This window comes from Pelmatolapia mariae, linkage group LG20 (assembly GCF_036321145.2).
Source record: "Pelmatolapia mariae isolate MD_Pm_ZW linkage group LG20, Pm_UMD_F_2, whole genome shotgun sequence".
Taxonomy (NCBI): domain Eukaryota; kingdom Metazoa; phylum Chordata; class Actinopteri; order Cichliformes; family Cichlidae; genus Pelmatolapia; species Pelmatolapia mariae.
In genome coordinates this window covers 3,384,540-3,401,153 of record NC_086244.1, presented here as the reverse complement: position 1 = coordinate 3,401,153, position 16,614 = coordinate 3,384,540, and positions in this window count along the sequence as shown.

The following is a 16,614-nucleotide window of genomic DNA, read 5'->3' as shown; positions in this document are numbered from 1 at the left end:
ATGTTCTTCACCGTGTCCTCCGGCAGCTTCAGGTGGGTTTTGATGAAGCTTTTCACCGTGGTCTCCGCGTCTTCTCCAGCGGCTTCTGGAATACCAGAAAATACCAGATTATCACGCATGCTACGAGCTTGTAGATCTATAACTGTTATTTTTTTATTTTCTCTATTTAGCTGGGCAACATTGTCTGTGAGATATTTCACCGACTCCCTTAGCGTGGCATTTTCAGCAGCGAGCATTTCCACTTGTTGCTGGCTGAACTCCAGGAATTCTCGCAAGGATTTAAATTCCCGGTGAAGAATCTCCACCAAGGACAGCCTTGCGTCGAAACTGGACAATCGTTTGTCGATTGACTCCAGTATGTCGGCAATATCTTTACCGGCTGGCGATGTTGTGCCGGGGGAATCTGCCGGGCGAAGTCTTTTCGATGACGGCATCTCAGATTTGGCCGGGGAAGATGCACTCTGAGCCTTCTTCATTACGAGATCCTGGAAGCACTGATCAATGTGTCAGGGTCCTGGGTCTGAGTGACCCTGGACCCTGAGCAGTTATGGACTTGTCTTGTATTGCATGTATATTTGGTGTTGCTGTCCCTCTTCTCCCTGTTTGCGGATGTGTGTATGTGTTTCTGCGGGCGCCTTCAGGCCTGGTGGGTGTGGCTCTGCTGGCGGACTGGCCACACCCGAAGCTCCTGCCACACACCTGCTGTTGATCAGGGCTCGTGGGGGAGCTATTTAGGAGAGTGTTGGAGCTCCCACTGGCGCAGGATCATTACGTTAGACTCCCAAGTCAGTGTGTGTGTTTAGGAAGTGCAGATCGTGTGTGTGTGCCCGCGGGGGTCAGTGTTTAACGGCTGCCTCTATTGTTTTCCTACAGGAGGAACGTGGAGAGGAAGGGCAGCACGCACAGGGTGTGCAGAAACACCGCCACTGCCTAACCCACAGCAGGTCCCGCTTGTTTTGCCGTCCTGCGGGTCGGCCGCCAGAACTGTGTTTGCTGCCACTGGACCGAGGGTTGGACTATTGAACTGTGTTTTTCTTTTGTTGTTTTGTGGTGGCTGTTTAGCGGAGAGCCACCACCAGCATATAATCCTCAATTTGGAACCCATCTACTGACTACCACATAGCAGCTGGGCCAGTCTCCAATGCAGGTCAGTCCACTGCTGCCACCTGTGGCCAAGTACCATAGCCTACTACTAGATTAACCTGTGACACACATCTGCACCTGCTGCTATGATCACATTGAGTAAAGGCTGAGTGGCTGCACTTACCCCTGGTACATCCAAATCTACCCACAAATATGTTGAAAGATGCAATGCCAGCAATGTGGATTGTTAACACTAAAAACAATCAGTAAGCAAAGACAACACGGATCAATTTTTTCTGTTCATTATCCAGCCAGATATACTTAGGACCAGCTGCAGATGTGTGTCATATCACCACGTTTGAATTTGTTTCCTGCACAATACATTTGTGATTGTCAATGTTGTCTTTTCTGTACCATAAACCATGCAACCACATGAAACACAATTGTGTATCCATTTACATCTCATCATACCATGAAGTTTTAGACATCACAACTCCTTTTGTTTATGTTATTACACAACAAAAATATGTACTTCACACATAGATTACATAGAAATATGTCATTAGTGTGCTCACAACACACCTTGTTAGAATAGTCTGCCTATTTCTTTACTGTGATTCTGTATATTTCAATTGTGCAACTGGAGTCACTTGAGGCAATCAAGTGGTGTTTGCTAGGAACACTGGTAGCCAATATAGGTAATTAAGCAGCACAGCTGGAGAGAATTGGTAGTTATATGCAGTCTATATAAGCATAGTGAGTACAACCAACATGTGTGGGTTTTGTGAGGCAATAGCAGTTAGTGAATTTACAGCAGTTAGACAGTGATTAGAAGGCAACTATAGCCAGTGTGGTTGAGAAGAGCTTGTGAGAGAGTGGACTTCTGAAAGTGAGTGACTGAGGTGTGTTAGTTGGTTTGTGGGGTGTGTCTTTGAGTCTGTGTGTTTGTGGTACAGTGGAGTAGGTAGATAGGTGGACAGGTGTAGGTGAGGGAAATGGATCCCAAAATTGTGAGGGAGCTTCTGGAGTTCAAACTCCACAATCACTATCCTGAAGGATCAACCAGCAGGGAAAGATATACAATCAAGAGAAGAGCTGAGACCTTCAGGATAAATGGTGAGTACAATGGATAATGTCATGTAAACCATCAGTGTAGTATTGTGCTGTAATGTGACCATTTCTTTTTTTTCTGTTTGTTCTTGTCTTGCCTTACATGCTTAATGTAGATGGAGACCTGTATTATGTATGCAGGCAGAAGAAGAACAAAACTGAGAACCTGGCGAAAGTGGTCTGCTCTGCCAAAGAGGCAAATGACATTTTTGAGGAATTTCATTCCAGCCACTTTGGTGGACACTGTGGATGGGAGAAGACCCACAGTGCTATCATGGCACGCTATTACTGGCCTGGCATGGAGGGGGACATTAAAAAATGGGTGAGCACATTTTGTCTGAATAAGCCTCAAACTCATTTTGAAAACCCAAACCCCCCCCCCCCCCTTTTTCTGTTTGTTTGTTTGTTTTTCTGTTGTTTGTTTTTGTCTTTTGTTTGTACTTTGTTGCTCCTGACTAACCCATATTACCTACAGCTCTAAGGCATTTTGCTGATTATTAGCATGTAATGTTACTTAATTTGTCAATAGGTTGCTCAGTGCCCACAATGCCAGTATAAGGGGCCAATATTAATGAAAAGAAAGGATACATTCCAATCGAGGTACAGTAACACAGGCAGAATATTTGATACTGTCCAAATACATCAAATGTAACATGTTCCTTTTTTCCCCCCTCACAGGTCACAGAGCCCTTTGAACTCATTAAAATGGATCTTGTTGGTAAACTGACCTTAACGGATGGTGGTAATCAGTATATTTGTGTAATGGTTGACTATTTCACCAAATGGGCAGAGGCCTACCCACTGAAAAACAAAACTGCAGATGAGGTCACTAGTTGTATTCTGGATTTTTTCTACAAATTTGGTGCACCTAAAAGACTGCTAACAGACAAGGGCTCAGAGTTCTGCAACAAGGTAAGGTATTAATAGCTCAAGCAGATATGTAATGTAAGCTTGGATGACTAATGTGATCACCTTTTCAAGGTCAACTATGGCTTGTGTAAAACCCTGGGCATCCAAAGAAGCCTCTGCTCACCATACCATCCCCAAACCAATGGCTTGGTGAAGAGATTAAATGGCACAATCCAGAGGTACAATACTGTCATTTATATTTTGTGCTGTAACTATGTCACAACGCTGGCTATTTAGTATATTGTTCCTATGCATTCACATTCCAGATCCCTCAATAAACTGGTGAGTGACGAGTCCAAGAACTGGGACACATTTCTGAAGTCCACCATGTTTGGACTGAGGACAAAAAAGCAGCTGACGACAAAATACAGCCCATATTTCCTCATGTTCGGCAGAGAGGCAAGGTATCCATCGGAGATCCCAAAGGAATACAAGGTAAAATGGTGTAATTTACAAGAGAGAAAATGTCTCAATCCTAATCCAGTTACTCAGTCATTCTATTTTGGCAGATTACAGAAGACATGGTCACTAAAATCATTTCAAATGAAGACGTGTGTGAGGGCCTACAATCCCAGGAGGTGGTATACGCTTGTTAATTTGGGTTGAACCCAGGACTGTATAGGTGTTGGCTGAATAGCAGTGGTGTTCACCTTGGGGTGTCGATCAGAACACACAGGACGCACAGATAAAGGTTGTACCGTCTTTACTGTGATTCCTTAGCTTAACAGCCCAGTACAGCAATACAGTAATGCAACCACAGGCTTACAGAGTGGTGAGGGGTGTGGGTGTGGTCTGTGAACAGAACATATACAGAATACTGAATGTAATAAACATCTAAGTCATGAATTATGATTCATCAGCTCTCTTCGAATCTCACCTGAACTACAAATGGGAATTCCTATATGAACATCTACATGCACAAGTTTCATACACTACTCCCAAACCCTTACAGTACATGACACTGACTGCCAATACACCCAACAACAATATATCACAAAACATCAAATGGGTTTAGCTTACAGCTAGCAAGTATGTAGCATAACAAGTAGCATTAGTAGCATGAACTAGCCACATAGCGAACAGGTCAATACACATTGTACTTCTACATCCACTAAATGTCTAAATGGCATAAAAGACTAAAACTGTCCTTTCCAGGCAGGGCTCCACAACTACTCACAATTCTTTAGTGACGCACACGACTCACACCGTGTGTAGACATCCCCTGCTAAATCAGTCTGCCAGGTGGCTTTTGCTCCGTGTTAGCTCAAAAACTCTGATCACTGGAACATGTGCTCAATAGTGCAGCTGTGCTCTCTCGCCACAAGGGGGCTCCCCCACACAGCCTTTCCAACATAGCCTTCCCATACCATGGAAAGGCTGTTTATACAGACGAGGGCTCCCCCACCTGGTCATCCTCATCCTTGATCGCCGGAAGCACAATCAGACGTCCTATAGGCCGGGTGTATGTTTTGTCACGTATCTTCACCTCTGCTGTTCGGTGTGGCCATCAGAACCAGTAAGATTCTTCGTCACTCTCCCAATCTGCCATGATGCTCTGGGTAGCTGTGGATCCACCAGCAGAACAACTGCTCCCTCTGTTATGTCCTCCATGGGTCTCTGCCACTTCATGCGAGTTTGGAGATTAGGCAAATAGTGTCTGATGAAAGATGCCCAGAATCTGTCCACCAGGATTTGCAAATGTCTCCATCTTCGCCTCCCTAGCGCTTCTTCTTCGGGATACACTACCTGAAGTAGGGAGCTGTCAGGCCGCCCCATGAGCAAGTAGTTAGGGGTCACTGGATCGATGTCAGCCACATCTGCAGAAACATAACCTAGGGGTTTGGCATTCAGGATACCCTCGATTTCTGTAAGAACGGTCCTGAGTACTTCCTCACTCACTGTTTGAGAGCCAACAGAGGTGTGTAAGGCGTTTTACTAAGTAAAGCTTACTTAAGCTGACTGTTAGGACAACTTATTCATTGCAAGTATGCAGTATTAAGAATAACTTGATATTTCTGACCGTACAATACTAATTGTTTACCTACTGACAAACATTTCAAGTTCAACTAAATGAAAAAAACAATTTGTGGTAATCTGAATATGATTAAAAATAATTAACTACACTTTTTGTAATGATGTTAAAATCAGCCCAACTTTTATTTTCAAACACAACATAAGTTGTGTATGTTTGGACTTGGGGGGGGGCAAGTACAGGCCATTTCACTGCAGGGCAACCTGCATGTAAATGGCCTGTATTTGTATACCGCTTTACTAGTCCCTAAAGAACCCAAAGCGCTTTACATATCCAGTCATCCACTCATTCACACACATTCACACACTGGTGATGGCAAGCTACATTGTAGCCACAGCCACCCTGGGGCGCGCTGACAGAGGCGAGTAAAGCCTTGATTGATTGATTGATTGATTGATATAGGACCACACAGGCTTTTTTCCCCCAATCATTGCTCATTTTGCCTTCTGTGAGTGCCGTATTGAGCACTAATGTACTTTCTTCAAGATAACCAGGCAGTTTTGATTAAACTGCACGGCAGTCACAGGTAGGCCGTATGTTTGTCCTCCTATCCATTTTCTAGATTTAAGCAGTATAGTAGCTTATTCGTGGTCCTGTCTGTGGAGTGGCCTTTTTTTTTTTTATTCCAACTGTTGTGGAGGGGCAGCAGCAGTACTACAGTTCCAACAGTTCTAAGATCTAAGTTCTAAAAGTTCTACTAGGGCTGGGTCTCTGATTTTTTTTTTTTTTTTAATTGATTCAATTTGATTCGAATCGGGGAAAATTTGCCTCAGGCAGTCAGAAATATAATTCTGATCACTTATCAGCAGAGATGGGCAGTAACGCGTTACTTGTAATCTGATTACTTTTTTCAGGTAACGGGTAAAGTAAGGGATTACTATTGCAAAAACGGTAATCAGATTACCGTTACTTTCCCGTAGGAATGCTGCGTTACTGCGTTACTAAAACCGTGATTTTTTTTGCGAGAATGTCTCATGACAGTGACGTAAGCAAGTGCGACGTTCGTGGCAACAGCTGTGTGCAGATCAACAGTGGATCATATATCGGTCGTGTCCAAATTCATGGGCTGCATCCTCCTGAGGACCGAGCCTTCGCAATCTAAGTGGGCCGGGTCCTCAGACGGTCGGGTAGGCCGGAAGTAAACGGCAGTGAAATTGGACGGTCCAGCCTTCTGATTAACGTCACCGCTGTCTCGGTGGAGTTTAATAAACTCGGCCGTCTGCTCCTTGCTATATAAAATATAACAGGACACTGGAGTAAATTCTCGACCGTCTCACACTTCTGTTTAATCAGTTTTCTGTTTGACGTTTAGTCAGCTGTATAAAAACCAAGGAGGAACCCACCCGATGGATTAATAAAGTTTTATTTTATCTAATCTAATCTAATAACTTTAATCTCAGCCAAACCGATTTACTCACGAACAAACAAAACACTGTAAAAGCCCAACAATAGCATTTTTAGGTTGTCTCAGGTACTTATATACTACGTTTAATCCGAGTAGCGAAAGTCCGCGGTGATCTGAAAATGATGTGCCGGGAGTTGTGCCGTTCTCGGCGGCTTCAGTGACCCTCGAGCTCCCGGCTCGCTATCGAGCTGGTGGGTAGCAGGCGTCTCCGAAACCGTCGAAGCACTTTTCCAAATATGCGATATCTTGATAAACCGAGCAGATATTTGATGTTTACACAGCTACTTTCTCGCCTGAAAATATGTTAAAAGTTTATTTTGTGACCCAGAAAAATTAATAAGAGTAATTTTAAAACGTAGTACCGGCCGCCATTACCGGAAACTAGAGTTTGGCTGGGCCGCGCTATGAATTCTGGGATATGGTGGGCAAAGAAGGGGCGTTTCTCAATATGCGTACTTGTGCGTACTTGCGTTCTCGTGTACTCGTGATACGTCATCAGTCGGAGACCAAGTACTGTTCCAATTTGAAGTACGCATCAAGCCGAGAACGCGAAAAAGTCCCGGATGTGTTCTCGCTCCGCCCGTTTTATCGAGCATGCATCGGTGTGGACTTGGTACAGCTAAATATCCCAGAATGCATTTCGTCCAGAACAGCGGACTCCCGGCACATCGTTTTCAACCCCCCCCCCGCGGTCTTTTCGCTACTCAGGTTAAAGAAACCCCAGCAGCTGTCTATTGTATTAAATGTCCACTAAAATAAAAATAAAAGCGTTCCAACATCTCACCTGCTTGTTTTTATTAAGGTATGTACACGTATGTACATGTACACTATTTTTATTAATAGAGGTTTCACTACTGAGGTTAAAAATGATATATAAGTCACTTAGATCACTTCTAAATTTTAATGTTTGGTTTATTTCAGTGTTTTATTTGTTCCTGAGTAAACCGGTTTGGCTGTGATTAAAGTTAAGCTTCATAACATGTTACTCACAGTTAAATTAAGAGGGGACGGCAGTAAAAACTCCGGACCTGTGACATCATCACGTACGCTGGTGTTCCAATTGTACAAATCACGAGTCCGTGCTCGCGTTCTCGGCGAGTCCGTACTCCCGTGCGTTCTTGGCCAGTATGTACTCGCCGAGAACGCGAGTACGTACTCGCGTACTTGAGAATTGAGAAACGGCCAAGGATACATCAGACCCATCCTCAAATTCGGAGAAAATGAGGACCCATTTGTCGGCTGCATTCGGAGCAGCCTATGAATTTGGACAGCCTTCGGCGCGTCGCTGTGACGTAATCGGTCTACAAATGCGGCCTCAGGAGGAGGCAGCCCATGAATTTGGACACGACCAAGTGCGGGAGAGAGTATGAGCGTGCAGCGTTTAAAGCTTGGAAGTACTTACCTTACTTTGAGTTTGATTCCATAAAAAGTGACAAAAACATTAGTGTCCATTGTGCGTGGGAAGAAAACTTCTTTTTACAGCGAAAAAAACCCCTAAACTTCCAAGCAAGCACCGGGAGTGCGCTACCACGTAATGGGAAACTCACAGAGAAACTCGCGGATTCTTCCACTGAACGCTGCGGCACACCTGCACCAGGGCAAACCTCCGCCTACTCCACTCCTGCTTTACAGGTGAAAATAGAGCAACAGGACCGCTGAGTCTTTGATTTTATTTATTTTCTGCTGTGTTTTACTTGCATCTATTTGAAAGACAGAGTGTAAACACCAAAAAACTATTTTATTTTATGTGCTGGAATGTGCAGAAAATAGGTTTAAATGTTAAACAAATTTCTTCCAGTCAGAGAATGTTGCATATAATTACATTTTTGCTTGATGCATAAAGTTAAAAGGTTAAAACTAATAAAAATGTTTTAAAAAGAGACCTTTCCACTTGATTACATTTTGTATGATGGATTATGCAGAAAAAGTAGAACTGGGCTGAAAGATCTATCGCTTTATCACCTATTCAGGTTGTAAATCGTGTTTTTAAAAAGTAACTAAGTAACTAAGTAATTAATTACTTTTGAAAATAAGTAATCAGTAAAGTAACGGGATTACTTTTTTGGGGAAGTAATCGGTAATTAGTTACTGATTACTTTTTTTCAAGTAACTTGACCAACACTGCTTATTGGTACATATCCATATTTATAGCAGTAAAAAGAAAGCTGATACTTGTGAGACTTCATCAGAGGTGTGAGCATCACAGCACATGCCTTTGTGCCTTTATTATCCATTGATTAAAGATCCCTGATCAATGGCCATGAGTGCCATTCAGAGAAATTTGGTTGAATGGCTGCAATCACAGCACTGTAACATAGCGAAAGATGTACCCTTAGGTCCCCTCAGGGAAACAAACAACCTCTGGCGAAGCGGATGGTACAACACAGAAGAGCTACCTCATCAGGCCAGGACTCTGCAGTCTATTTACACCTACAGGCCAGTGGACACTCTTTCAATGATGAGGATGTACACATCCTGGGACAGGGAAGAACGCTGGTTTGAGTCAAGGAGGCCATTTATGTGAAAAGGGAAAGACCATCTCTGAACTGATTGCAACCATTCCCCAACTCTCTGTGAAATGGTACTCATGGCCATTTATCAATGGTCTTGATCAATGATCTTTCATTAATGGTCTTTGATCAGTGGTTGTTGATCAATGGTCATGACAATTTGCATATTAATCATCAAGGAGCTGACCTCACAGCCCATTGTTCATTCAGTGGTGCTAGTTTCAGTTATTGTGCAAATGTTTATAAGATTGGGGAAACCTGCAGTCAGCTGAGACTGAAGAAGTTACTTATACATGGCGCAGATTTTTTGGGGGTTTAAAAGCCACAGAGACGCGGTGTTTAGACAAAATGCGTCTCAACTATCCCGATACTCCTGCCCCATAAGGGATCACTAAGGGTTTTGTTTAGTCAGCGGTTGTCCTTCTCTCCTGGATCGGCTGGAGCTTTCTTTAGGTGCCTTTCCAGCTTTGACAAAAAGTCCAGCCGGGATAACCACATTTACTCAGGGCCATGATGCCACAGTTATGCTTCACAGTACGAGAAACACACATTGAGAATTAGACTAAGACACGCAACTTGCCATGGGAAGACAATAGCACACACGGCAGACAAAGCCAAGAGACAGAGAGTGAGGGGGGGAACAACAGTGGCTGACACAAACAAAGAAAACAAACATGAGACAGCAAAGAAACAAAGAGAACTGACTGAGGACTGACTAAGTTAGACAATAACTGGGAACTAGAACTTAAGTTACAAAACTCAGAGGCAGCGAACATCAGAATCTCAATATTTTGCAAAAAATCACAACAAGCTTAACAAACTCAAAATGATGATGACCCAGGACCATGACAGACGTGGGAAGTAAGTAAGTAGCTAATGAATAATGTCTACTGTTCAGCAGACACTTTTGATTTCTGTACTATCCAGCTTTGTTTCATCAGATGCCCCTTAAAACACATGTTCAAGTGTAAGGTAGTGACTTGAATAGATCACAGGGTGTCACTCTTGACGTGCGTATGCACTGTAAAATTCGAGCAATTTTGGGCATTTGTCCCCACAGGACATGGTAGTTTCTCATTTGCGTGGGCGCCATCTTGACTCAGTGTGATTGCTTTGTAAGAAGGTAAGTACTGTTAGTGGCATCCCCCATGAGTTTTGTTTAAAATAAGTATTATACTTTGTAAAATGGCAATTTTCCAGTCAAATTATGCATAAACTGAGTGTATTCAGATGTTCATGTACTGTCTGATGAGAGTGTGAGGAGTTTGTGGTTTTATGTTTTATTTGGAAATATCTGCTGGGATTTTGTGCTATGTTTCCACGTGTTAACAGAGCACTCATTCATGCAAAGTAATACAAGACAAAGCATCAGCGCTTCAGCTACGGTTTGCTAGTAGTCTTTTTATGTTAATTTTGTCTCACACGTGCACCTGGACCCAGAGATTGTTGTAAACGTTCCTTAATTACATGATTATATTTCGAACAATTTGCTTTTTTGTTGCACTTAACTATATTTTAATTTTTAAGCAAGGTGTTTACTGTAATTGCTTTGCAAGGGCCAGCAGCAGAGATGAAGTGGTTTATGCCCTGGTGTCTAAATAAATGGCGCAATCCCAGCTACAAACTGAAAGCTTGTGTCCGACTGGTCTCTGTGCTGCACACACCAATCCAACACAATACAACACAATGCAGAGTTTGGAGTGCAGGAAGGCTGCTGCACTGGTAGGGTTACACAAGGTATTGTTGTAAAACAGTTTTAAATCCTGATCTCTGCCTCACTACAGTTTTATTAGTTCTACAACATGTTCATTACACTTCATGTCTCAGCCTATTGCCCTTATAGTGTAAAGAGTTTACATACTTTGCTGAAAACCCGCTGTAAAGATGCATTTTAATTATCTAAAGCCTAATTGACAAGACAACTAAAAAACATATGTAATGTAAATTGAGACCACTGGAGGTCACTGCTGTATCACTTTTTCTCTGTAACCTCTTGTTAGGTTGATATTTCCAGTTATTTTCCTTCAGTAGTTCTGTTCAGGCATTTCTTCTTTCTTTTTAATTTTCTTTTCTTTTTCTTTTTTGCTTCTACATCTACATGATGATAACCTTTGCTTAAGTTCACAGTGATTTCCCGGAGGACATTTCGCCATATCTGAGGTATCAGTGGTGGATGTTCATGTTCAAGTTTAAAGTTTCACTATATAAGCAATGCTTCTGAGTCAAAGCTCAAGAGATCCTAATATGGTCATCCCACGTGAGCACAGACACCCCACCCATCTGATGTTCAAGGCTTGTTGTGAGTGGTAGGCAATCAGAAGAAAGTTAATTTAAATGAAACCTGGTCTTAAGGAAGGAGGAGTTAAAACAGCTTGTTTTACACAGAGGATGAACTGAGGGGCTGCACCAAGGCCCGATTTAATATTAATAAAGATCATTCTTCTTAAACTGTGTATCATGCTAGAATAAAAATGTTGAGGTGGAAATGAACATTATAGAATCGTTTAAAGCTATAATATGTAATGTTGATTAAAAATAGTCTTCACAGAATTATATAATTTACATAATACACTCTCAAATTAGTAATGTATTATGATTCTAAAAATTTATAGCCAGGTATGGGCTGCCCATATAATACCACCCTGTACAAGATGAAACAGAGTCAGTGAAGTGTACAGTCAAAACCAACTTTACTGTCAATTCTGTTCAAATAATTCATAGGATCAAAATGTGTGCAATCAAAAGAGATGAGTTGTGAAAAAACAGAAAGCTGTTGAAGGATAACAATATGAGGTTCAGATAATGAAATGGAGTATGCAGGAATTATTAAATCATATACACATTGGTTGCAGTCTAATACAATCTGCCTCAACAGTAAAAACAGTAGCCTGCTTTCAATCATATCGTAGAATAGGCAACCAACAACTGGAGAGCAGAAAGGTCAGGGCTTGCTGTCATCCTACCACATTCTGCTGCACTTACATCCTTACATATCCTCATACACCATATACAGTCTGCGCTCACAGTATTCTCTCGCTGGAACACCTGCATCAGGTGAAGGCTGTGTCGCCCCAACAACCTGGGGTTGTGCAGCAGGCATCATGCATGTTAGTTGCTGGATGGTTTCTTTACTGTAGCGGTATCTAGTGGTCATAGTCATGTCATGATATCCATGTGCTGTAGAGATTAAAGATCACAAGGGATGGAAGTCACTGCAAAATAATCACAACTCCTTCTAAAGTAAGATATTTTACTTATTGTACCTTTAATTGAAAGTGCCAACCTGGTTTCAGATAACACTGGTTCATTTTAACCCCTGAATATAAGAGCTGACTGTGACCTTGACAATACCTACATTACCAGATAATCAATATTCTAAAAATCCAAGAATTAGATGTATTTGAAACTAGTATGACCTGCTATATGGGCACATCAGCTCAGTTTCAGGATAGTCTTGAAAAATCCAGATGATAGAACATTGTTCAAATTCTTAGTAACTTATCCTATAAATACACTATTTTGTTTGTAATGTGCTTCCTGAGATCCTGAGATAAGATGCATAAAACTGCTTCTATAAACCATCAGTGCACTGAGTTTGTTGTCCACTGAGCTCATTCTCCGAGTTCCTATAGAGCTGTATATATATTGATTAGGAGCTTGATATCATCCGTCCACTGATAAAGAATACAATAAGATACCCCGAAACTCTACATCTGTATCACCTGTGCAAACTACAGGATGCTAAACAATTAGATTCTTGTAAATAAAAAACTGCAAACATTTTAAACTTTGACTTAAAATCCAGGACTATGGTCCTCCACATAAGACATCCTTAAATAAATCTGATGTCTTCTTCATCTCGTTGACTTTTATCTCTGTAACATCTTCATCACCACTCTTTTTGTTGTCTCTTCTTTTAAATTGTCTTTTCTCCTCTTACTTACTACCTCTTACTTTAACAAATTTCCCACGTGTGGGACTAATAAAGGTTATCTTATCTTCCAGTCTAATCACAGCCCTCAGCTGCTCTTTCTATTTTCTGCATCCTTTCTGTCTCTCTTTTGTTTCTTCTCTCCATCTTCTCCCCATGTCCCATTATGACACAGATGACAGTATGAGCGCTCCCTGTGTCATTAAGTGAAAGAATTAAAGTATTTTACTTGTGAGCTGAATTGCTTTCCAGCGCTGTGCTGAATTACCATAGAAACTAATGAAACAACTTCACAGGGAGCCGCTGAAGTCAGGAGCGCTGTAGACTCCCCTGTCTGATTCATTCAGTCATTTTGCCTTTATTGTTCATAAGGGAAATTTGGTTTGCAGACAGGTTTTGGAGGTAAACGCACAGCAGCTAATCGTACAGCATGCAGAACATCAGCGAGGTAAACGATGGTGGATAAGAGCAGAGGGGAGAGCAGAGCAATAAGAAGCCACTGATGAAACAGAGAGCCGTTAGAGAGACCTGCGAGGCGGCATCACTGCATGTACAAATGAAGGCGAGTGATTGCAGCGGGGACAAACAAGCCCGGAAGTCTTTTACCAAACAACACGCATGTTTTCAGTCTTTACAGAGGAAAGTCTCTGAGGTGAATCTGATCTGAGCTTTTAGGCTATACAAATAAACTTGACCTCTGACCTGCATTCACGCAGGCTGAGACGTATGATGTGGAGACAGGACTGATGAGGACCAACGTGAAAAGAGCTAAAGGGAAACCAAAAATCCAGCATCTCCTGAGATTCTCGTATTTGAGTTGTTTGTTTAATATTTCTCTTCTTGGCATCTTATCAAATGAACGCTGCCTTAGTTTAACGTCAGCATAACAGGAAAAACCTGAAAAACCACCCGTTACTCTGCCTTCAGAGTAAAAACACTTTATTAAAGGTGGTCTCTGCAGACCTGTTACCAAGACATCTGTCTGCTGTAGTACAATACAAAGCAACATGTTAGCGTACTCAGATTACTTTTTTTGTTATAAACAGTAGCAAAATCATTAGTGTTCAAAAAATGTGTTGCTTTGTTACTTTTATAAATAAAAGGAAATCCCGTCTATATGCAGACAGTGTTCGTCAGGAGCTTCAGGGAACCAAGAACAATGCAAGGTTTTTTACACCAGTGAAGCGAACACTACTTCACTATTGAGCTATACTGGACCACCTTGGAAACATGGAAGCAGTGACTGGGGAGCTCAGTATCTGCACAGACTGCTACCCCTGTGGCTAAGACCCAGACAGACCAACTAGAAAACCAATGAACAGACGGATGAACGTGGCCTTAGAAAATAATTGTCAGGTCAATAAACTAATACAGATGTAACACATGACTATTGGTTGGCATGAAAACTCAAAACTGTAGCTCCACAGTGCCAAATGAGGCTGGCTCCAAAAGCATGTCAGTCCCCATCGACTGTGTTAAAATATCCAAGTTTACAGCATCACAAAGCATATTTACCGCGTGGTACACAAAAGTTTTTCCCCTCTATGTCTCTTCCATCTTTGGACTATTTCCTCCTTCGTAATATTTCAGAGTGATATGTTTTTTAAAAAAATAATTAATCCATCTGGATAATTGAGTTAGGGGCACAAACTGTGTTTGACGCAGGTAGCTAGTGTTGATCGGTTTATGTTAGGCCTCATCCACTAGTTCATGTTGTTAAACTTTTTCTACTGTTGGAACATTTTTGAGTATTTTTGATGAACTGAATAATAGTTTATGGTTTTTCAGGGTGATACAAACCACAAAAGAAGTTTGTGCATCTGGTTTGATGAGCAAAATTCTAGTATTTTAATGCATTAATTAGCACTAATTAATATGTGTGTATGTACCTAGCACCCATAGAGTTTAAAGCACCTGGAAGCGGCTGTTGTGATTTGGCCCTATAAAAATAAAACTGACATGAATATATGAATTCAGCTAGCTCATAAGGCTAACTAACATTAGCTGATAAATTAGCACCACATGCATATAAGGTTGCTAATGGCTCCAAGAAGCATAGCAGCAGTCAGAACACTAATGTCAAAAATTCATAAAGTAGTCCAAAACCACTGGGTGGCATCATGGTTACTACTTTTTAAGGCTACTTTCTATAATACAGCAAAGATTCAGTCTAAAAAGGTGGAGCCATGGAAAGTGACACATATTATTTTAAAATAGGCAGCTGTTAAAAGAGGAAAATAAGAATATAGAAAGACGGACGGGACAAAGTTCCTTTTATAGACACTTGAGGCTACAAAGGCAAGTCAGTGCCACAGACTCCCATGGTAAAATCTCCAGCTTTACAACTGATGATGTGATACTCATAATTTGGATGTTATTCAGGCTTAAAGTCAGCTGTGTGTCAGCTGACATGGGCAGAATCCTGCTAGGTTTTCCCTCTACTAACCTGAGTCGCTGAACTGGACCTCTCTGTGTGGTACAGAGCACTATTCATCAGACATGGAGGTTTGTGAAGTGATCAAGTTTGGGAGTGACTGAGATGGACAGCTCAGGTTGGAAAGTTTGGAGTGCAAGAGGCAAGACTGGGAATGATTTAGCCACATCAGAAGAAACATAATGGATATACTGGGAAAAGTGTGTCGAAACCTTAGCTGCTAAAGAGGAAGACAAAAAAAGGTTACCGGATGTATGAGAGAGGGCATGATGTGTACAGGGTGAGATGGAGGGAGATTATTCATTGTGGAGACCTCTAAAGGGAGCTGAAGAAGAAGGCCTGGGCACCCGTACAGCTTCCTAATCGAGTTGCTAGTTGATAACAGCACTGCGTCCTCGTGTCCAAATATGGTTACTTCTGGTTCCCAAAGATGGTTCCAGACTAAACACCAACACCAAGGCTTAAAAATGCAGAACCAAAACCAGTGAATGATATCGTAGTTGTTGCATAGCTAGCATATTAATGCTAGCGGCAAAGTGCCACAACCAGCTAAAATATGATTAGATATTTAGTTTAAATGCAACATTTGTTTGAGAAACTACAGCAACACATTTCATCAAGTCTGATTATCACTATTATAATTTCATGTTTTATAGGCCTTCTTGTTGTGACTGTGTTTCACTTTCCATTTTGTATTTGCTTCACACGATGACCACAAAAAATCGTTTGGTTGTGAAGTCGTCAGCTTTTTGTTTTTGTCTTTTTTTAATTGACAGTAAACAGCAGACCGCAGCAGCTAACAGCAAACACGGCCATCAGCTTTTCAAATTAGCTTTTTAGCTGCACATAAATGGCGCCTCAGCTCTGAAAAATAACCTACAGCCACATCGCCACATAACCGTCTCCTGATGTGAGAGTCGTGAACACCAGAGTCTGTTTCTGTTCATTTTATTTCTGTGGTGAGTGCTAATAAAGTTAGCGGGGTTAGCCTTCCCGGCTGTGTCCCAATAGGTTTTAATCCTGGTGCTGCTCATCTGACAGCTGGAGAGAAAAAAGATGTGGAAATCAGTTTGTACAGCCCCACTGTGAAACACTGCTGATAGCCTCAAACACACACACCAAATAAATACACAGACAGAGTTAAAGCCTGTGGCGTGCAGTCTAAGGGGGACCCATAACCTTGGACGAGGGGAATAGAAA